Raw genomic sequence first — 23,170 nt, 5'->3', positions numbered from 1 at the left:
TGCTTATTACAGTTCTCTGCACACAGTAAACACTCAATAAATAAGATTGATTAGCAGCAGTGTTTGATGAATGACGTCTTTGTGAAATGCCCTGTGTTTCTTGCTTTCCAGGAGCTTTCAAACTAGTGAGGCAGATAAGTCCACTAGAAAATCATGAGCATCTTACAAAACTAGATAAGATGAGCAAGGTGTTTAAAATATCCAACTAACAGAAATGCGTGAAAGTATAACAAATCTGAAAGTAGTTGAATGAAGAGCGTGGGAGGAATGGATAGAGTATGGGCCTGGGAGTCAGAAGGTCATGGGTTCCAATCCCAGCTCTGCCACATCTCGGCTGTGTGACCTTAGGCAGATCACTTCACTTCCTCTGGACTCAGTTACGTCATCTATAAAATGGGGATTGAAACTATGAGCCCCACGTGGGACAAGGGACTGTGTCTAACCCAATTTGCTTGTATCCACCTCAGTGTTTAGTATGGTGTCTGGCATATAGTAGCAATTAATGAATACAATAATAATTATTATTACTATAACTGAGGGAAGAGCTTGTGCAGGGGTTGGGATTTGTAAGGTTTAAAGAAGTGGCAGAATCTGGCTTGGGAAAAAATTTTGCTTGATGAGGAAATAAAGTGGGAAGCAGTGGGACAGTGTCACCCGTCGCCCGGGGACGGGTTCGTTCAGTGATTGGCGAGGCGAGAGAGAGGCCGGGGATGGAAAGCCTGAGTTTATATAAAATTTATTCTGCGAGGTGAATTGAATTTATGTAATTGTTTAGGCGCAATGAATTGAACTTCCCTTTCGGGAGGAATATGATCAATTAGCAATATTAGAGCTTCCCTACACGGGAGGAACACAATCATACGTTAATCGCGCGTGGGTGAGGCGGCTAGCTCTCACCCATGTGCACTTCCCACTCAGGAAGAATCCACTTACTTTCCCACATGGGAAGAATTCATTACATTACCCGCGCACCTGGTGGGCGGCTAGCTCTCACAATGTGCTCTCCCTACATGGGAGGAATCCACTCATAATTCCCATCAGCAGCGGGGTACCTGGTTCCCACCCACGAGACTCTCACCCATCCCGCGGCCCTTGCCTCAGTGTGTTGGTTCTGGTTGTAGAGCGGGCATCTGGCCTTCTGGGCAGGGAGAGACACGTGGGCTGCTGCTGCTGCTGCAGTGGCTGCTGCTGCTGCGTGTCCTGGTGTTCTGACTCCGAAGGTCAGAGGCGACAGGTATTTATTGCCTGTGCCCCTAGGCCATTCCAGCTTCCGGCCTCAGTCTATCCAATCTCTGCCCTCCCCCCTCCTCCATACCTAATTTGATTGGCACAGGGGCGAGGGACACCTTATGTATTCCCAGTTTGGGCTGTCAATCTAGCAGATTTGGTCGTGGGGGCGGTATCCCACCCTCACATCCGAGTTCCGCCTGCTGGCTCAGGTGGTCACGAGATAGCTTTTGACCTTGATATGGCCGGTACCCAAGGGTCACCTCGGGACAGACAATGAACAGGTTTTCTTGAGTGAAAAAAATAACAGGAGGAAAGAAGTTAGCAGAGAGCTGTGAAGTGGCTTAGGAAACCCAAAGGTAAATGGAACTCTTGTTTTACTAATAAAACCCACACATTCCGGGGAAGAAGCATGTAGTGGATAGAGCCCGGGCCTGGGGGCCACAAGATCATGGGTATTAATGCCAGGTCCCCAGCTATCTGCTGTGTGACCTTGGGCAATTCACTTAACTTCTCAGTGCCTCAGTTGCCTCATCTGTAATATGGGGATTGAGACTGTGAGCCTCATGTTGGACAGGGACTGTGTCCAACCCCATTTACTGTATCCACCCCAGGGCTCAGTACAGTGCCTGGCATATAGTAAGAACTTAACTAATACTATTAATGTTATTATTATCATTATTACTCTAAATACTTCATTTACTATTAATGGCAATGAGTGTCCCTGCAGACTTCCAAAGAATGGAGTGCCATCATTCAGTGTGTTGAAGAGAAGTGTCTTGCTGTTTTGTGTAATATCTGATTAGACTGGGGACAGACGGTCAATAGGGAACTAAGAATGAAGTTGTTAAAATGATCCAGTTTCTGGCTGATAAGGGTTCTTTTTGGGGCAAAGGAATGATGAGAAAGGGGTAGATGAGAGGAAATATTCATCCCAAAACGTTTTTATTGTCAGTAAAATGAACTATTCCTCATACTAAGCGAACAGAAACCTTTCTGATACTTTTGGGAACTCTTCCATTTTGGGGGTTCAGATAAAACTACCCAGATCTTTTAGTTTAGTTAGGTGCCACCCACTGACCATAGGGACTAGTGGAAATTGCTCTGATATTTCAAATACCTAAAAACTGGTAAACTGCTCCTAGAAAACAGAACTTGTTGTCCAATATTATAGAGTTGTCATGGAATGGAGTCTCAGGGTATATTTGGGCTTACGTTTTCTTCCCTTTCATTTTACAAAAGCTATTCCAAAATGAAATACTACATTGAAAAAACAAATCAAAATATCAGAGACGACAATAAGTAAACCTTTGTTAAGGAAAGAGTAAGACTCCAGGAGTTTAGATGTTTTCATGGTTCCCTGATTCTCAAACTATTCCTCTTCTCCCACTACTGTGATACTTTTGACAGCATCTGTTCTTTTGACACTTCCAAAAGAAGAAAAGACGAGTATGGAATGATTTCCAAGTTTCTGAGAAGGGGAAGACTAATATGTTTTCAATTTGGAACCCGTTTCAAAGAGCTAAAATCATAGCTCTACTTTCCTAAGGATGGAACATGAGAGAGAAAAGATGATAATTCAATTCAATTCAATCAATATTTATTGAGTGCCTACTGTATGCAAAAAACTGTACTAAGAACTTGAGAGAGTACAATACATCAAGAGACACATTTCCTGCCCACAACGAGCTCACAGTCTAGAGGGGGAGATAGACATTAAAATACATAAGTAAATATGAATGGCAGATATATCTATATCTATATCTATATATATATCTATCTATATATATGTATGTATATAGATAGATAGATAGATAGATAGATAGATATATTCCCACTCCTTTCTGCATCACTGCTTCATTCATCCTCCCTCCCCATATATATGCTGCGGAGATGGGAGGGAGGATGAATGAAGCGGTGATGCAGAAAGGAGTGGGAGAAGAGGAGGGCTTAGTCAGGGGAAGGCTTCTTGGAGGAGATGTGCCTTCAAAAAGGGAAAAGGAAGAGGGAGTGGATTTGTAACAGTGTGGTGTCAGGAAGGCTGGGGAAGAAGGGGGCTATGAAAAAGGGAGCGAATATGGGGATTTTCCATGTTGCTAAGAAGCACAATTTTTTGGTAGGGGGATGAAAAACATTAACTCTGTCATTGTTAGGGACATGAGCACCCAGTGTGTGTGTGTGTGTGTGTGTGTGTGTGTGTGTGTGTGTGTGTGTGTGTGTGTGTGTGTGTGAGAATATAGGTGGGTTTATGTGTGAGATGTACATGGATGTGTGTGTGTTTGCGTGCACGTGTGTGTTTTGTTTTTGTGGTGTGAGGTGGAGAGTTGAGGAGATTTCCATGTGGATGTTATGCACATAGTTGTGTTTGCTTTGTTTCCTACAAATACGTGGTGATTAATTACATTAAATTAAATTATCTCATTACTGAAGGTTATAGGATGTAGTTTGGTGGGTAAAATGTGGGTTCAATAACGATTAACATTAGTAGCAAGCATTGATAAAATGAAACACTTCCTGATCATTCCTTTGCAGAGTTTTCATTATTGGCTAACGTCACCACATCCCCAGTTTCCTGAACTTGCTTCTAGCCAAAGAGAACCTAGACACCATATATTCCAAAATCACCACCTTGATCAACGACCAAACTACCCAAGTTCATGCTAAGGATTGTTTGAAGGGAAGACTTGAACTCTGAAAGCATTGCTACTGATTTTGTTTCCTGAACAGAGCGGCACGTTTTGGGCCCAAATACGTCTGTACTTACATTGATTGCCATTAAAAAAAACATGCAAATGAGGGAAGGCAATCAGTCACTTGTAACTGAATTCATTCTTTTGGATTTCTCCCATTTCCCTGAACTTCAGGTCATTCTGTCTATGATTTTCCTTGTGATATACCTGATAGTCTTGATAAGAAACTCCCTCTTAGTGCTGGTCTCCATGGTAGACCCCGCCCATCAAACTCCCATGTTCTTTTTCCTCAGGAGTTTATCCTTTATGGATATTGGTTACACCACTGTTGTCATCCCTAAAATGCTCACCAATTTCCTGTCCAAGGACAAAAGTATTTCCTTTGGTGGCCGTGCAGCCCAGATATATTTTGCCTTTTTTTTCGGGTCCTCAGAGTGTTTGGATTCTAACAAGGATGGCTTATGACAGACAGGCCACCATCTGTGACCCACTCCGCTATTCCCTCATTATGAACTGGAGACTGTGTCTGCAGCTAGCCCTAGATTTCTGGATATCAGGGATTCCCAAGGCAACGGTACAGATTATAATGGTGTTTACATTGCCCTTCTATGGGACTAATGTGATTAACCACATCTTCTGTGATGGTCCTCCTCTCTTAGAGTTGGTGTGCACAGACACATTCACGATTGAGGAGTACAGTGTAACTGCGACTGTGATCTTCCTGATGCTCCCCTTTGAAGTTATCATTGCATCTTACGTCCGCATCCTCATCATCATTCTGAAGATATCCTTCTCTGAGGGCTGTCACAAAGCCTTTTCCACCTGCTTATCCCATCTCACTGTGGTCTTGCTGTTCTTTGGGGCTGCAGGTTCGACCTATTTCCGAGTCAAATCCTCCTTCTCTCCTGAGAGCAAGAACCTGCTTCCTCTCTCCTATTCAATCTTCTCTCCCTTGCTAAATCCCCTGATCTAGACTTTGAGGAATCAAGAGGTGAAAGGTGCCTTGAAGAGAATTCTAAGTTGAAAAACATTTTCCCTGGATCTGGGAGGCTCTAATTTGGGAAGGTGACTTTATGTTGAGGTATCAAGAAATCAAAGGCTTTGTTTAGGCACCATTATTAGGTGCAATTCCATCTTTATTATATGCTGAGGGCTCACTCTGTAGGGGAATATTTTGGGCTCTTGGTAAGACTTGTTCTCAGAATTAAAATGGCCGACACCAGTTCAAACTTAGAAAGTAGAAGACTAGTAAGAGATGAGTCAATGAGACTTGGAAACCCATGAAATTGGGCATTTTCTCAGTTAAATAATGGTATTTATCAAGGGTTTTAGGTATTCAGAGCATTAGGCCGAAGTTTTTACCATTAAATAATTAACGATATGCCTGAATGGTCTATGGATTTATTTACAAACTATGGATAAAAGATCAGAAAAGTAAGTTACAAGAGTTCCAGTGAGTTGAAGTTTAGGTTGATTATTCATCCATCAGATAAGTTCTTATGCTCTCGATCCACTCCTCTTACCCATGCCACTTCACTCTTCTTTTTGGGAATAGTCCCTCACTTCCATTTAAAAAGATGCTGACATGTCTTAATTTCCAATTATTGCGCCTGATTTGTAAAACAAAATCATAAGTGAAGTGCCATCTAATAATTGTCAGTTCTCAACATAACCCAAAGCATGTACTTGTCTCATTCCAAAAGAAAAAAATCCATCCCTTTGAATAGTAACACCTAGAAATCAAGTGTTTAATTCCTTTTACCAGAATTTTAAAAATGGTATTTGTTAAGTGTTTACTATGAGCTGAGCACTGTACTTAGTACTGGAGTACTTACATGCTAATCAAAGTGCACAAAGTCCATGTCCCACATGGGGCTAAGAGTCTTAATAGCCATTTCAAAGATGAGGAAACTGAGGCACAGAGAATTGAAGTGCCTTGCCCAAGACCACATAACAGGCAATTGGCAGAGTTGGGAATAGAACACAAATCTGTCTGAATCCCAGGCTCGTACACTATCCACTAGGTCACATTGTCTCTCAATTCAGTTTATTGGACCAGGTTGTTCCTATCATGTTTTGAGTGGGGTTATCAAATGGTAAACTGAAATGTGGCTGCTCACTGGAGAGATATCAGCGCCCTCAGGCAGGTCTCTTTCCTGGGCTATGGCTGATGGACAGCACAGGTTTGTGGCTACTGGACAGAGGGATCTCAGTATTGTCGGCCAGCTCTCTGTCCCAAACAATGGTCAATGGTCCACACTGGTCTGTGGTCTCCTGGCAGAGAAATATCTGTGTCTTCAGGCAGGTATCAGTTCCAGGTGATGCTCAATGGTCCACACTGGTTTGTGGCCTGCCAGTGGACAGATCACATCATCACTGGGCTGGTCTCTGTCCTGGGAGATGTTAGGTGTAGCAGGCTGTTTTGAGATTTCTCTAAGGAGGAGTTACTAGGGATTTACTACGACAATCCATGAGTTACAAGGAAGCTCTGAAGCCTGGAATTTCAGGCCGAAAATATTTTAATTGATATTTAACATACACTTAAATTAAAACTAATTACTAAAAGAGTGAAACATCCAAAAGCAACCTATGTATAATGGAACCTAATAGTGGCTATTTGTCAGTTACCAAAATATTCAAAAATAAGCCTAAAGAGAAGGGCACCAAAGTGAGACAAAAGACCAAAGATTCATAGAGATTATAAATTTAAGAAGGAAGCCACAAGCTACTTGTTCTGGAGACTCTGGAGTTTTGGGGCATTGTTTATCTTTCGTCTCTTGATAGAAATAATTTCTCATGACTGGAGGATCAACACTATCCATTAAGACAGCACACTGAAACTTTTGTGATGATAAATGTTCAGCTACAGAGCTGACTCCCGCAGCCACTGTAATCTATTACAGTTGATTTATTTATATGTTTTTTTCTGTAAAAATCTGAATACCAAAAAAGCAAAAACTGGTTTGTGTTGAGAAAGTATTGGGTGCAGAGTACTGTACTAAACACTTAGGAAAGTACAATTCAGTAGAATTGGTAGATATGATCCCTTCCCACAAGGATCTTAAAATCTTCAGCAAAGTCAGACTGTTCTTAATCAACTAAAGAAAAATTCAGTACTGAACAAACAGCTAATATTAAATATAATCAGAAATAAATCTTCCACCAACCCAGACAAATTCTCAGCAGGTTTTATTTCACCCAGTCACCAAATATTTGCAGATAGAGATGAATATAACGTTTTTAAAAATGCCATCAAGGATTCAGATTTATGATCTATACGGTATTTCTAATGTGAATGCAATAGAGAATTTGAACAGTTATCTACCTGGCTTCAATTCAGGTAAAAAGTTAGATGAAGTTTTCCTTTTAGATAAGCAGACTTTGGAGGCAGGGTTTTTGAAAAATCAAAATCCCTAAAAGTTCAGACACACACATTTTGCACATTATCCCCAATGTGCACAATTAAAAATTCAATGATTTCACAATACCTTTTAAGTGTAAAAAATACAAGCATCTCTGGGCATGACGTATCCTAAAGGAGCTTTCTATATTATCCCATTGCTCCCTTTGTTGTAAGCAATGGCCTGGGGACCGTCTCTCAAGGGTCACTCCAATACTTCAAAGAGGCCTTATTATCCAGAACATGAGTCTATCTAATCAACAAGGGAAGAACAATCCTCCTTCAAGAATCAGGTAAACCTTCACCACGTGTTAGTACATAGTGCGGAAGGGACAGCCATCAAGGGAATGGCAGATTTGGCTTCTAATCCTAGATATCTCACTTCCCCTTTTTCCTCTCTCCCATTTAAAAGAGGAACCTGCTTCTACTTAAGCTTTTTTGAATCTCACAGTGATGTTGGGAGGATGGATGGGAAAATACTAGTAAGCATCTCTAGACTGTAAGCACCTTGTGCACAGGTGACATCTTACCAAATCTGTTATATTGTACTCTCCCAAATGCTTAGTACAATACAATTGATTGATTAGTAGCAGTGCTTGGTGAATACCATCTTTGCACAATGCACTCTTGTAGGCACTGTATGTGGAATAATAAGAGAAGGAAAAAATGTGGCTCTTGCCTTACAGGTGCTTTCACCATAGTGAGGAACATAGGTACAGGACAAAAGCATGAACACTTTATAACACTAGTTAAGGTGAGCCAGGTGTTTAAAATAACATATTAAACTAACAATTGCACAAGAAGAATACAACCAAATATGAAGATTGTTGAGTGAACAGTATGGGAAGGGGTAATGTGAGAAGAGCTCATGCAGGGGTTGGGATCTGTAGAGCTTGAAAAAGTGGCAGAAATCTGGTTGGGGAAAAAATGTTTCTCACAGACAAATAAAATAGAAAGCATTGAGACAGTGAACTGGTTGACTTGAGTTGAGTGGAGAGAATGACTTCGAAGGAAGGCAGTTGGCAGAGAGCTGTGAAGTCCACACTCAAAAGATTTCATTTGATATTAATGGTAATAAGTGTCCCTGCAGACTTCCAAGAAATGGAGTACCACCATCCAATATGTTGAAGCTAAAAGTCTTGCTGCTCTTTGGTATGTATCATTGGATTAGGGACAGAGAGACAATAGGAACCAATAATAAAGTTATTAAAATGATATAGTCACTGGGAGATAAGAGCTCTTTCTGAGTCTAAGGAAGAAATAGAAAGGGGTAAATATGTGGAAAATTACTCCCAAATCTATTTTATGGTCCATAAATCTAATTTATGGTCTATTGTGTGGTCAAAGGAAGGCTGGGGGAAGAGTCGTGGCCAGGAAACAAGTCACCAATTTGGGGATCTTCTCTGTTATTAAGAAGCACATTTTTTTTGTTTTGTTTGTTTTTCTTGTGAAACGTTCACCCTGTCATTGTTAGGTACTTGAACACCTAGCCTGTGTGCATGTGTATAAGTGTGTTTGTGTATAGGTGGGTTTGTGTGTCCTGTTGTGTGATGGGGATTTGAAGAGATTTCTATGTGTGAGTCATATATTGGGGTGCTTTGTTCCCTGCAGGCAAGCTGTGATTATTTAATTCCCTAGCAGGCTTTATCCTGTCCTATAAAGTTGATAGGCCATAGTGTGGTGGGAAAAATTAGGGTTCAATAACGATAAACATTAAGAAGTGATGATAAAATGAAATACTTTCTTATCATTCCTTTGTAGAATTTGTATTATTGGCTAACTTCACGACTTCCCCACTCTCCTGAACTTGCTTCTACCCAAAGAGAACTTAGACGCCATACATTCCACAGTCACCTCTTTGATCCAGGACTAAACAAGCTACCCAACTTCATGATAACAAATGCTTGTAGGCAAGACCTGAACTCTGAAAACATTGCTACTGATTTTTTTCCCTGAAAGAGAAAACACATTATAGACCCAGATATTACAGTACTTACACTGTTAAAAAAACACTAACACGAATGAAGGAAGGCAATCAGTCACACATGACTGAATTCATTCTTTTGGGTTTCTCCAATCTCCATGAATTTCAGGTCTACCTGGTTATGATTTTCCTTGTGATATACCTAATAGCCTTGATAGTAAACTCCCTCTTAGTGCTGGTCTCCTTAGTTGATTCGGCCCTTCAAACCCCCATGTACTTTTTCCTCAGGAGCCTGTCCCTGATGGATATAGGTGGAACTACTGTCATCATCCCCAAAATGCTCACCAATTTCCTGTCCAAGAATCAAAGTATTTCCTTTGGTGGATGTGCAACCCAGATGTATTTCTCCTTCTTTTTCGGGGCCTCGGAATGTTGGATCCTGACAATGATCGCTTATGACAGACATGCAGCCATCTGTGACCTGCTCCACTATTCTCTCATTATGAACTGGAGGCTCTGTCTGCAGCTGGCCCTGGCTTTCTGGCTATCAGGGATTCCCGTGGCAACAGTACAGACTACAATGATGTTTACACTGCTCTTCTGTGGGCCTAATGTAATTAACCATTTCTTCTGTGATAGCCCTCCTCTCTTAGAGCTGATGTGCACAGATATCTTTGCATTTGAAGTGTATGATGTAACTGGGACTGTTATCGTCCTGATGTTCCCCTTTGGATTGATAATTATATCTTACATCCACATCCTCATCACCATCCTGAAGATGTCCTCTGCCAAGGGCCGTCAATAAGCCTTCTCCACCTGCTCGTCCCACTTCATTGTGGTCTCACTGTTCTTTGGGTCTGCAAGTTTGGCCTATTTCCGAGTCAAATCCTCCTACACTCCTGAGAGCAAGAAGGTGCTTTCTCTCTCCTATGCAGTCTTCTCTCCCATGCTAAATCCCCTGATCTACAGTCTTAGGAATCAAGAGGTGAAAGGGGCCCTGAAGAGAATTCTGGGTAAAAAAGATATTTTTCCAGGATCTGGGAGGCTATGATTTTAGAAGGTGACTTTTTCTGTTAAGATGTCAAGAAGTTAGTGGCTTTGATTATTCATTGTGACCTAGCTTATTACCATCTTTTTTATTTGATGAGGGCTTGAAAGACCACGGAAGAGTAAATCAGTTCTCAGAGCCAAGATGACCAACACCCGTACAAACTCAGAAGGCAGAAGGCTAGCAAGAGATGAAATGATGCTAAGACTAGGACACTGGTAAAATTGGGCATTCTATCAACTAATGGCATTACTGAGCGCTTAAGGTGTACAGAACATGAGGCCAAAATTTTGTAGGATTTAAAAATTAATGAAATGTCTCAACGTTCTATTGATTTATTTAAAATGTATGGAGAACGGATCAGAAAAATATACTGTAGGAGTTCTTGGGATCTGAATTTTGGGTTGATTATTCATCCATCAGACAGGTTCGTCTGTTCTTGATCCATTCCTGCTACTAGCAACCCTACACTCATTTTCATTTAAACAGATGCTGGCATGTCTTAAAATCCAATTACCAGGTCTGAGTTTTGAAACGAAGCCATATGTGAAATGACATCTAATAATTTTCAGCACTCAACAAAACGCAAAGCAGTACTCGTCTCGTTCCAAAAGAAAAAAATCTATCCCTTTGAATAGAATCACCTAGAGATCAACTGTTTATTCAGTTCCTTTTATCAATCATTTTTTAAATGACATTTGCTAAGTGTTTATTATGAACAAGGCTTCATACTAAGCACTGAGGCATATATGCAAGCTATTCAATTTGACCATAGTCCACGTTCCACGTGAGGATAACAGTCTTAAACTCCATTTCACAGATGTGGTAATTGAAGCACAGAGAAGTGTAAGTGATTTGCCCAAGTTCACATGGCAGAAAATTCACAGAACTGGTTTTACAGTCCAGATCCTTCTAACTCTTAGGCCCATGGGCTATCCAGTAGGTCACATTGCAGCCACATTCAGCCACGTAGTAAGCACACAAGAAATAACGATCGTTTGAACACAATGCATTCAAGAGCTGCACAAAATTGACCCAAAATTCCTACATCTTCTGGAACACCTTGGATGTTGACCTCTGTGTGCCTGCAAGTACCTGAGCTGTATAAATATACTTAAGCTGTATAAATATACTTCTACTCCTTTTAGCATAGGATCAGAATCCCTCAGCTTGAAACACAAAAGCTGCTCGATTTTGCCCACCATTTACATCGTTCTAACTGGTTGGCTGTAGCACAATAGGCAGAAAGTATAGCTAAACTTCTCAATCAGTTTCATGGACCAAAGACTGTCATGTTTGGCCAAGGTTGTTATATTGTTGACTATTTTTCAATGGCTAGCCTTGAAGTTTGCTTTGATTTCTTTCTAAAGCTGAAAGTACAGCTGAAGCTGAAATTTGTTTCTAGAGATGAAGCTAGGTCCTGTTCGCTTACTGTGTGCAGAGCACTGTACTAAGTGCTTGAGAGAGTACAGTACAACATAGTTGGTGGAAAGAGTTGCCTGCCTATGAGTACATTAGGCACCGTGACCAAATTAATACTAATTTGAACTTTTAAACTCTAAGTGGAGTCTGCAAATGAGATTGGTGTCCTGCAGTGTTCTGTTTATTTTTTGACTGTTTCCAGTAGTTCTACAAACGTATTTTCTGCCCACAAATACAAAACTAGGCACTGCAGTACTAAATTTTTAAGCATGCTGGTATGTAGGTAGTTGAGTGATAAGGAGCATGAGTATCTGAAATTGTAATGAGAAATGGTGATTTTTTTTTTAAGGGCAAAGATATTCTCCCCTCCCAGAAAAATCAGCATTACATAAAACCTATTTGGGAGGCAGATTTTAGGGAGAATATCAGTAACTCAACATGTCCAAGACCGAACTCCTTGTCTTCCCTCTCAAACCCTGCCCTCTCCCTGACTTTCCCATCACTGTTAACGGCACTACCATCCTCCCGTCTCACCAGCCTGCAACTTTGGTGTCATCCTCGACTCCACTCTCTCGTTCACCCTTCACATCTAAGCCATCCCCAAAACCTGCCGGTCTCAGCTCCACAACATTGCCAAGATCCGCCCTTTCCTCTCCATCCAAACCGCTACCCTGCTCGTTAAAGCTCTCATCCTATCCTGTCTGGACTACTGTATCAGCCTCCTCTCCAATCTCCCATCCTCTTGTCTCTCCCCACTTCAATCCATACTTCACGCCGCTGCCCTGATTGTCTTTGTCCAGAAACGCTCTGGGAATGTTACTCCTCTCCTCAAAAATCTCCCGTGGCTACCAATCAACCTGCGCATCAGGCAGAAACTCCTCACCCTCAGCTTCAAGGCTCTCCATCACCACGCCCCCCCCCCCCACGTCACCTACTTCTCTCCTTCTACAGCCCAGCCCGCACCCTCCAATCCTCTGCCATTAATCTCCACACCGTGCCTCGTTCTCGCCTGTCCGGCCGTCGACCCCTGGCCCACGTCATCTCCCTGGCCTGGAATGCGCACCCTCCCCACATCTGCCAAGCTAGCTCTCTTCCTCCCTTCAAGGCCCTACTGAGAGCTCACCTCGTCCAGGAGGCCTTCCCAGACTGAGCCCCCTCCTTCCTGTCCCCCTCCTCCCCCTCCATCCCCCCACCCTACCTCCTTCCCTTCCCCACAGCACCTGTATATATGTATATATGTTTGTACATATTTATTACTCTATCTATTTATTTTATTTGTACATATCTATTCTATTTATTTTATTTTGTTAATATGTTTTCTTTTGTTCTCTGTCTCCCCCTTCTAGACTGTGAGCCCACTGTTGGGTATGGAACATCTCTATATGCTGCCAACTTGCACTTCCCAATTGCTTAGTACAGTGCTGTGCACACAGTAAGCGCTCAATAAATACAATTGATTCACTGATTGATTAATGTCACTAGAAATATCTTTCTTACATAGTTTAATTTTTTGGATTTAGAATATTTGTCTCTTGTTTGGTACTTGGTACATGCTGGTAATGCCCAAGAACTTGAATAAGATTATCACTGTTTCTTGCCCTTTGTTATTCTGTCATATCAATATGATCTCTCAGTGAAATAACGGTGCATTTTTAAACTACTTCCTTGACATTTTGCAAGGCAGGTAAATGTATCAGTCAAAAAGGAATTAAGATTTTTTAGTGTCACTCAAAATGCTTACCATTCTTGTTGCTTTGTGAAATCATGAGCTAGTTATTTGGAGTTCATGTGATGGTCAGAAGTTGATCTACAGGAAGATACTTTTTTCCCCTAAACATGAACATTACATGCTAAACATTAAACATAAACATGCTAGGGATTTTTTCCCCCTTCGGTTTACTTTATCCAAGGCTTCTATCTTTCTCCTGAGCTGAAACGTTCCAGTTCTGGCAGAATGTTCTCAACCTAAAAGTGTTTTGACAGCCAGCCTTTGCTTTCCTTTGACTTTGGGTGACTTTTGGTTGGGTAGGGACTGTCTCTATATGTTGCCAACTTGTACTTCCCAAGCACTTAGTACGGTGCTCTGCACACAGTAAGCGCTCAATAAATACAATTGATTGATTGATTGATTTTGCTCCCTGGAAAATGATTATCCACTTCCCGAAAGTCAAGGCTCCTGAAGCCAGAGCACTATCAAAAACTTGTAGGAGGGCTGTGGAATTCCCACAGAGGCTGACAATTTGCTTCCTGTGAAATCTTTCTGACTTTTTTACCTTCCTGGTCAGCTCAAGTGAGGAAGGGCAGTGGAAAATTGCGACTTCATGGCCCCTTTCCTTGGCCCCCTCCCTATTTTATATACTTGTATCAAGCAATGGTATTCAGTGAGAACTTACTGTATGAAGAACAGTGTACTAAGTGTTTAGGAAAGTACAGTACAATAGAGGGCTTTTAAAAAATGTTATGTGGTTTCCTCCCTACTGCTTTCAAACATGCCCATGTCTCTCTTATCCTAAAAAACCCCTCCCTTGACTTCCATGGCTCCCTCCAGTTACTGCCCCATCTTCCCACCTACAATTCCTCCCCAGACTCCTTGAGCAAGTTAATCTATATCCATTGTTTCAAGTTTCTCTTCTGCAATTCTCTCCTTGACCCCCTCTAATCTGGCTTCTGTCCCCTTTACTTCACAGAAACTGCCCTCTCAAAGATCACCAATGATCTCCTTCATGCCAGATTCAACAGCCTCTACTCCATCCTAATTTTCTTCCACCTCTCAGCTGCCTTCAACAACCCCCTTCTCCTGGAAACATTATCCAATCTCGGCTTCTTGACACTGTTCTCTCCTGGTTCTCCTTCTATCTCTCTGGTCACTCAGTCTCAATCTCATGGGCTCCTCCTCTACTTCGGACCCCCTAACTGTGGATGTCCCTCAAGGTTCAGTTCTGAGTCCCTTTCTATTCTCCATTTGCACCCATAACCTTGGATAATTCATTCACTCCCATGGCTTCCACTACCACTTCCATGCAGATGATACCCAAATTTACATCGCTGCCCTGATCTCGCTCCCTCTCTGCAGTCTCCCATATCCTCATGGCTTCAGGACATCTCTACTTGGATGTCTTGCTGTCACTTCAAATTTAACATTTCAAAAACAGAACTCTTTATCTTCCCACTCAAATCCTGTCCTCCCCCTGACCCTCCTATCTCTGTAGATGGCACGACCATCATTCCTGTGTCTAGATCCAAAATATCAAGCCCTATCAAAAATAAATAATTTAGAGTGAAAAGTGCAATGTCAGTGGAAATTTGCCAGTTGGGATTTGAATATTTACATTTGAGAACCATCTCTCATTCATTCATTCGATTGTATTTATTGAGCACTTACTGTGTGCAGAACACTGTACTAAGTGATCTGCTGTGCACTGTACTGTTCTCACTAAGGTTAATTTGTGAAATGAACCTGAGATGGAAAGAATTTCAAGCTTTTAGATATTTTAAATTATTTTTACTTCTAAATCAAGTAAATTATTTTCCACTCTTATAAAGTGAAGTTGTAAAGTCCTCCAGGAGTCATGATACCCTACTGTCAGGAATTGCTGTTTACCAAGATGTTACATATGGGGAATGGGCTGGATGGATTGGTCCCTGAAGGTAGAGGCTACTCTCTGAGTAGCCTCTTCAGATGATGTTGCAAACCCACCCACAACCAATTGCTAGAACTCCTCTGTCTCCTACTCCCTTAGCATTAATGGCTTTTTGGTGAAGCTCCCAGACTCAGTTGAACCTAGACCAGAATTAGAGAAGCAGTATGGCACATAGATAGATAGAACACAGGCCTGGGAGTCAGAATGTCATGGGTTCTAATTCTGACTCTGCCACCTGTCTACTTTGTGACCCTGGGTAAGTCACGTGGCTTAGGGACAAGAGCATGGGCTTGGGAGTCAGAGGACCTGGGTTCTAATTCTGGTTCCTCCACCTGTCTGCTGTGCAAACTTGGGCATGTCACTTACACTTCCGTGCCTCAGTTACCTCATCTGTAAAATGGTGATTTAAAGTGTGAGCCACACATAGGACAACCTGATTACCCTGTGTCTACCCCAGCATTTGGAACAGTGATTGGCATTTAGTAAGCACTTAACAAATACCATAACTATTATCACTTTTCCCTGGGCCTCAGGTACCTCACCTGTAAAATGAGGATTTATGTCTATGAGTCCTACATGGGATGGGGACTGCTTCCAACTCAATTTGCTTGTATCCACCCGAGCTCTTAGTACAGTGCCCAACACACAGTAAGCCCTTAACAAATACCATCATAAGTAATATTATTCTTGTTTCCAAGCTGTCATCTCATGGACTTTTGTGTGCTGATCAAAGTTTCTCCCAGACTACAATAACAGATATAATAATAATAATTGTTGTATTTAAGTGCTTACTATGTTCCAAGCACTGAGGTAGGTAGAAGATAATCAGGTTGGACAGAGTCCCTGTCCCATGTAGGGCATGTGAGGTACCTGAGACACAAAGAGGTTAAGTGATTTGCCTAGGGTCACATAGCAGACAAGTTGTGGATCTGGAGTTGGAACCCATGTTCTCTATCCACAAGGCCACACTGCTTCTAACATCCCAAGCAAGTTCAGTAACCGCCCCCCTGCCCCCTGCCTATTGTGGGGTGAAGCAGCTGTCAAACTCCAGTTAAACCCATGCCCCAAATTCATATAAAATCCACCAGCAGCCTTCAGATTCTTAGTAAAACTAACCAGGGGGCCTAATTCATCAAATCCCCTTCCCCCAAAATCCACACTGGGGCCTAATTTAAATGATTTCAGATGTCCTGCCCCATTCTCTCTCCATATCAACTTCTCTCCCTCTTTCCCTCCCTGACCCTCTAGCCTGGTCTCATAAAGGAAGGGAGTCCCAGCCAGGGGAAGGCTTAGGCAGTGGATTGGAGAACATATGTATATACCTGTAATTTATTTAACTATTGATCTATTTATAATAATGTTTGTCTCCCCCTCTGGACTGTGAGCTCGTTGTTGGGAGTAATGTGTCTGTTGGTATATTGTACTCTCCCAAGTGTCTTACTTGGCTTTGCACACAGTGCTTTGAACACACTAAGCACTCAATAAATACTACTGAACGAGTGAATAATAATAAGTCTGTAACCCTGGCGTTACCCTTGACTCCTCGCTCATTCAGCTCACATAATCAGTCCATCACTAAATCCTATTGGTTCGACCTTCACAATATTGCTAAAATCCACCCTTTCCTCTCCATCCAAACAGATCCAAACTGATCCAATCACTTATCCTATCCTGCCTTGATTACTGTATCATCCTCCTTGCTGACCTTCTAGCCTTCTGTATCTCCCCACACCAGACTATACTTAATTCTGCTGCCCAGACCATTTTTCTACAAAAACGTTCAGCCCATGTTTCCCCACTCCTCAAGAAACTCCAGTGGTTCCCCATCCACTTCTACATCAAACAGAAATTCCTCACCATTGACTTGGCAGCACTTAGTCACCTTGCCCTCTCCTACCTTACCTCACTACTCTCCTACTACAACCCAGCCTGTACACTTTGCTCCTCTAATGCTAACCTTCTCACTGTATCTTGATCTCATCTGTCTTGCTGCTGACCTCTTGCCCATGTCCTGCCTCTGTCCTGGAACACCCTCCCTCCTCATATCTGACAGACAGTTACTCTCTCCCTCTTCAAAACCTTATCGAAGACATCTCCTCCTAGAGGCCTTCCCTGACTAAGTCCTCCTTTCCTGTTCTCCTACTTTCTTCTCTGTCACCCTGACTTGCTCCATTTATTCAGCCATCCACCCAGCCCCATAGCATTTATGTACATATCTGTAATTTATATCAATGTATGTCTCTCCCCCACCACAACACACTATAAGCTCATTGTGCGCAGGGAATATGTCTTGTTATATTGTATCCTCCCTAGTGTGTAGTATACTACTCTGCACATAGTAAGCACTCAATAAATATGATCGACTGACTGACCTAAGCTCTTACTATGTTCCAGGCACTGTACTAAGTTCTGAGGTAGATACAAGCTAATTAGGTTGGACACAGTTCGTGCCCCACATGTTGCTCACAGTCTTCATCCCCCTTTTACAGATGAGTTACGTAAGACCCAGAGAATAATAATGATCATAGTACTTGTTAAGCACATATTATGTGCCAGTCATTGTACTACAGACTGGGGTAAGTACAAAATGATCAGGTTGGGCAATGTCCCTGTCTCACAGAGGGCTCACAGTCTTAATCCCTAGTTTACAGATTAAGTAACTGAGGCCCAGAGAAGTGAATGACTTGTCCAAGTTCACACAGCAGGCAGGTGGCAGAGCTGGGATTAAAACCCAGGTCCTTCTGACTTCCAGGCCCACTTGCTATCCATTATGTAATGCTCCTTCTCTATTAGGGATGATTCCTGCTCTCAAGGTTGTACAACTGGAAAGAGCCAGAATCAGTTTAACTAAATGAAAAGAAAATGATGTGAGGAGTCAAGGGATCTGGCTTCTAATACTGCCACTGACAGTCGTCTGTTGTGTGACCTGGGGCAAACCAGTTAACGTCTCTGAACTTCAGTTTCATCATCTATAAGATGGGGAGTTCTCCCTCTTGCTTAGACTGTGAGCCCTAGGTGGCACAGGGACCCTGTCCAACCTCAGAAACTTATATCTCCCCCAGAGCTTAGAACAATGCTCGACATATAGTAAGCTCTTAGCAAAAGCCATTTTCTTTGAAAGACAACCCTCACTGTCTTGGTAGCTCTTTCCCAGCACCTGCTCAGTCCTCTATTCGTGGCAGATGCTCAATCCACGCAGTTAACTGACAGTTGCTCCTATTCAATTACTCACAGTGTTTCCTGAGTATTGACCTTCAAAGTACTGCATTTTTAGGTGAACACAGTTAGTCAAACCATCAGTGTTATTTAATGAGTGCTCATTATGTGCAGAGCACTGTACTAAGTACTCAGGAGAATAAAATATATTAAAGTTGGTAAATGCAATCCCTGCCTACGAGGTGCTAACATTTTACAGTATTTTCTACATTTTCTGTTTGAGTTTTCCCTTTCGTGCCTTGGGTACTTTTTGGATGAGTAGAATTGTTGTCTTCATAGATTGTGACTAGAGCAGAAATTGGCTTTTGGTAGGGGCAGAATACTGAAAATGTGCAGTTATGATTTACTAGGGATGACAAAAAGAAAACAAGCAAACCCCTTAGCTGAAACCACCTATTTTGTAGAACCTCAGAGAGCAAGTTCTTCCTCAACTGAATCGGGAGAGATACAATGAACGTTTAAAAAGCAAAGAGGGGAAGGAAACAAAAGATGTTTATTTTCTAACCTTCAATCAATCAGCCATATTTACTGGGCCCTTACTGTGTGGAGAGCATTCTATTAAGCCCTTGGGAAAGCACAGCAGAACAGAATTGCTAGACAGTTGCCTGATCACAAGGAGCTTATGGTCCAGAGAGGAGTTTACAGTATAGAAATGAGCTTATCTTGTCTCTATGCCAGTGCTTAATATAGTGCTTGGCACATAGTAAGTGCTTAACCACAGTTATTATGTACTCAAGTGCACAAATGAATGTCATAGTTTGCATCTGGTATCGTCTTTCCCATCCTTTGGAAAGAGGTGATACTTTAAGCAGTGCCTATGTTTCATTGCCATGCCACGAAAACCCTTTTGGGCATTCTAAACCTCAGGTGCTTAAGTGAAAGTCAGAGCACAATAAATACCATTGATTTATTGATTGAGCATGTCAACCATTGTCAATTGATTTGGCCTCACAGCATCCTTGTTTTTCAATTGGGATTGCTAGTAGAGATGGGGGAGGGTGGGGATAGGGACTGGTGTGGAGAAGCAGAGTGATAAGAGTCTCCACACCTACAATTATGTAAATTATGTCATAGAGTACAAAAGCTTTAGCAGCAATTCAATCGACATAATTTTAATTTACAGTTTTCCCCAATTGGAAAAGAAGGAGGTATTATTACACCCTTCTAACAGGTACATTAGGGTTAGATGACTTTCCAAAGATTACTGCTAGTGACTAGGTAAGAATTAGAACACACATTTCCATTTTCAGGTTTATTGTTTTTACCACTTTGTTCAAAATTCCCTCTTTTAGAGAAGTAACAAGTCCTATAACCAGAAATTGGGGATTTATAACTTGCCCCCGATAATGAGAATCCCTGCTCCCAAATCCCTTTCTCAGGTTTTTACCATCAAAAACAAAAAAGTATATCCATTCAGTTTTACCATAATACACGCTTTCACTACACATGTGGACCAGAATGTTGTTAGGGAACTATGAAAGGGAATGTTCTTTCAAGGGTAAGGCCCTGTTTGGATCCAATCCATGGTATGTATTGAGCACTTAGTATACACAGAGCACTGTACTGAGTGCTTGGAATAGTACAGGGTAACAGAGTTGGTGGACTCATTCCCCGTCCACAGTGAGTATCCACCTTGGCTCAGTGTCATGACGCAGTGTCTGAGGAAATGTTCTGTGTTTATGTGTGTTACTGTTGCCGTCTGCCTCCACGCGTCCATTGCAGTGGGGAGATGGGCACTCGCAATGGAAGAACGCAGGCCAGGTAAGTCTCAAGGTGGACAAGGAGACTGTTTATTGGGTTAAGCAACGAGACTTTTATATCTTTCAGTCACATTCTGTATTTTTCCATGTTGCTGTGTTTATAACTAAAACAGCCATTCTGTAACCTTCAAAACCAGTAACAGGCAACACCCGTCTATGCAAGGCCATAGGGCTGATAACAAGTAACTCTTGCCTGTCCACAGCTCTCCTCTCAGTTCCTTGTAGGTCTTCCTGTGAGCACGGAAGTCCTGGCTTACTACGTAGGCCCAGCAATTGATGGGCCAGATGTTAGGTCTGCCACAAGTCCCCCTTTTTGTTTTTGAAACAATTGTAAAGCATGGAGTTGAGTAAGAAGCGGGCGAAGGAAGACAGATAGCCATCGGGCAAGGCAGGGCAGGCAAAACAGGGCCAAGATCAACAAAATAATATATGGGAAACTATGAAGCAGCATTGAGAGCCAATTAAAAGGATTAACCGCCTCAAGGGCAGAAATGATCGGTGAAGCAATATCGGCAGGAATGATCAAGGGAGGGGTATTTTGCATAGCATCGGAGAGTAAGGCAAGGTGTGACAAATCAAGGGAGACATTCGAAGAATACCGGGCTCCTTGGAGCCGATTTTGGATCACGGACCACGAAAACCCGGGAAATGTGGCATTATAATAATATGGGGTCACACAGATATGAGGGTAACGATAATCACAATGTTGAAAAGAAAGTTGAGTGCGCAGAGCATCAACCTCATTTCCTAATTCTATAACAGAATGCTGTAGAACAGAGAGGCGAGCGGTAAAGTCTTTATCTAATCGTAACTGTGTTTGCAGAGCATCAGAAACATTTCTTGCAAGGGAATTAACAAAGGAGGCCTGTGTTATTTCAGTATGCAGGGTAATAGAGGATAAGGTGGTAGCAATAATAAGGGATGCCAAAGCGATAAACCCAGTGATTAACAATCCAACAAACCGACGATGTCGCTGTTTTGGATTACGAAAATGATCAGCTAGCATCTGCAGGGCAGAATCCTCAGGGGACTCAGTCCAAGGGTGGGATAATGAGTTGGGTAGTATAGCATGATGAGGTTGTTCTACTATAAGAATAGTAGCAGTGGCATCACGGGTGGATATACATTGTGTAAGTCTACAATTATCACATGTAATATTCCAAAGGGAAGGGAAGGGGATAAGGAACGGGTAGCCAACAAGGAAGGCTTGCGGTGGCAATATACATGCTCTTATTTGCCGTTCTTCCATATGGCCTGGGATAGAATCGAAAGGGACCTGTAATCAAGCAAAAGCAAGCGTGATTAAACCCAAAGCAGCAAAAGCCCGCCAAAGACTAGGGTACAAGGGGGAGGAAGTTCCGGCACGAGAGGAATCTAAAGCCTGGAAAGCAACCGTGGGCAGAAACCCAAGATAACCATGCAAAGGGGATAAATAAGTAAGGTTGTCATGTCCGCCCCAATTCAGTAGAGTGGCTGGGAATACGTGAGAGGACAAATGAATAACCGTAGGGAAGGGTTGTCGGCACGTTTGCCAGATAGGCGAAACAGACTCTGATGGTGGCCAAGACGAGCTGGCAAACACACAAGAAGGAAGTTCGGGTACCGAAGGTGAGGTTCCCAAACGACGGGATACAGTAGTCAAACGGGTAATCCCACAGTACACCGAACGGGGCTGGGGTTCATGCAATTCTCTTTCTTGAGCCCAAGTAGTGAGGGGGAGCAGAGACAGACACGGACTTGGGGTCGGAGCTTCAGACAAACATATAGGAGTGCGAGTAGCAAGGAGGGAGACATTGACAAGTGCCTCTTCCCCTGGTCCTTCCCACGGAATCGCATCCCCCCTACAAGATCAGAAACATTAGTGAGAATATCTCCCACTGTGTCCTGCCACGTAACGGGCCGCACCCACGGAGGGTACGGAACAAAAGTCCAATAGTCCTCAGTAATCACAACGGTGGAAAAAGCGAGGATCAGGAAAGCAATCATCCTTTTGGGGAACTGGGCCACTGATCCTCCGGAGGAAAAGTCGCAGAGTCTGTCTCCTGGTTCTCAGTCAGTTCCTGAAGTACGCAGGGTGAGGGAGAACACACTGTAGAAAGGACGCGGAGTATGTTCTTTGTAGGTATCCAGATCGGGCGGTCCTCAGTTTCTGGAAAGACACAAGCATAACCTCGGCCCCACGTTAATAAGAGATCTGGCCCTCGCCGCTGTCGCGTGAGGGGGTCCTTCCATTTTACTCTTTCTGGGTGTTCCTTAGTTTCCCTACCACCCCCTTTTTCAGCGGGGGTGAGACCTTTGTCATCCATAGTTAAAGAATTAAGTGTATATTTAGCGGATTGTAATTGTCTATGGGGAGAGGTCAGTTCATCTCCCCCTTTTCGTTTCTCCAAAAAAGCTTTGAGCCAACGATGACGATTTTCGACAATGGCTTGACCCGTGGGATTGTATGGAATACCCGTAACAAGGCGGATAGCAAAAGTATTACAGAAAGACTGGAACGCCTTAGAAGTGTATGCGGGGCTATTGTCGGTTTTCAATACCTGTGGAATTCCCATAAAGGCAAAAGCAAGAAACAAATGATCCATAACATGTTTGGCTGATTCACCAGTGTGAGCCGACACAAAAGTAAATAATGTACAGGTATCAACAGTAACATGAATAAAAGCCAATCTGCCAAAGGGAGGGTAATGCGTGACGTCCATTTGCCAAAGCTTTCTTGGCGCAAGACCATGGGGATTCATGGCTTCAGAGGCCGCAGGTAATGTAGTAACACAAGAGGTACAAGCTTTCACAATAGCCCGCGCGCTTTCCCGAGAAATGCCAAATTGATGGCATAACATTC

General features: G+C 42.6%; 1 pseudogene; it reads left to right on the top strand.

Moving 5' to 3' along the window:
* Positions 1 to 9,338: 9,338 nt before the first annotated feature.
* Positions 9,339 to 10,292, top strand: LOC119924192 (annotated as a pseudogene).
* The last annotated feature ends 12,878 nt before the right edge of the window (positions 10,293 to 23,170 follow it).

The sequence above is a fragment of the Tachyglossus aculeatus genome, unplaced genomic scaffold (genome assembly GCF_015852505.1).
Source record: "Tachyglossus aculeatus isolate mTacAcu1 unplaced genomic scaffold, mTacAcu1.pri scaffold_87_arrow_ctg1, whole genome shotgun sequence".
Classification (NCBI taxonomy): Eukaryota; Metazoa; Chordata; class Mammalia; order Monotremata; family Tachyglossidae; genus Tachyglossus; species Tachyglossus aculeatus.
The sequence above is the reverse complement of the archived record's forward strand: the minus strand, read 5'-3'. Positions and strand labels throughout refer to the sequence as shown.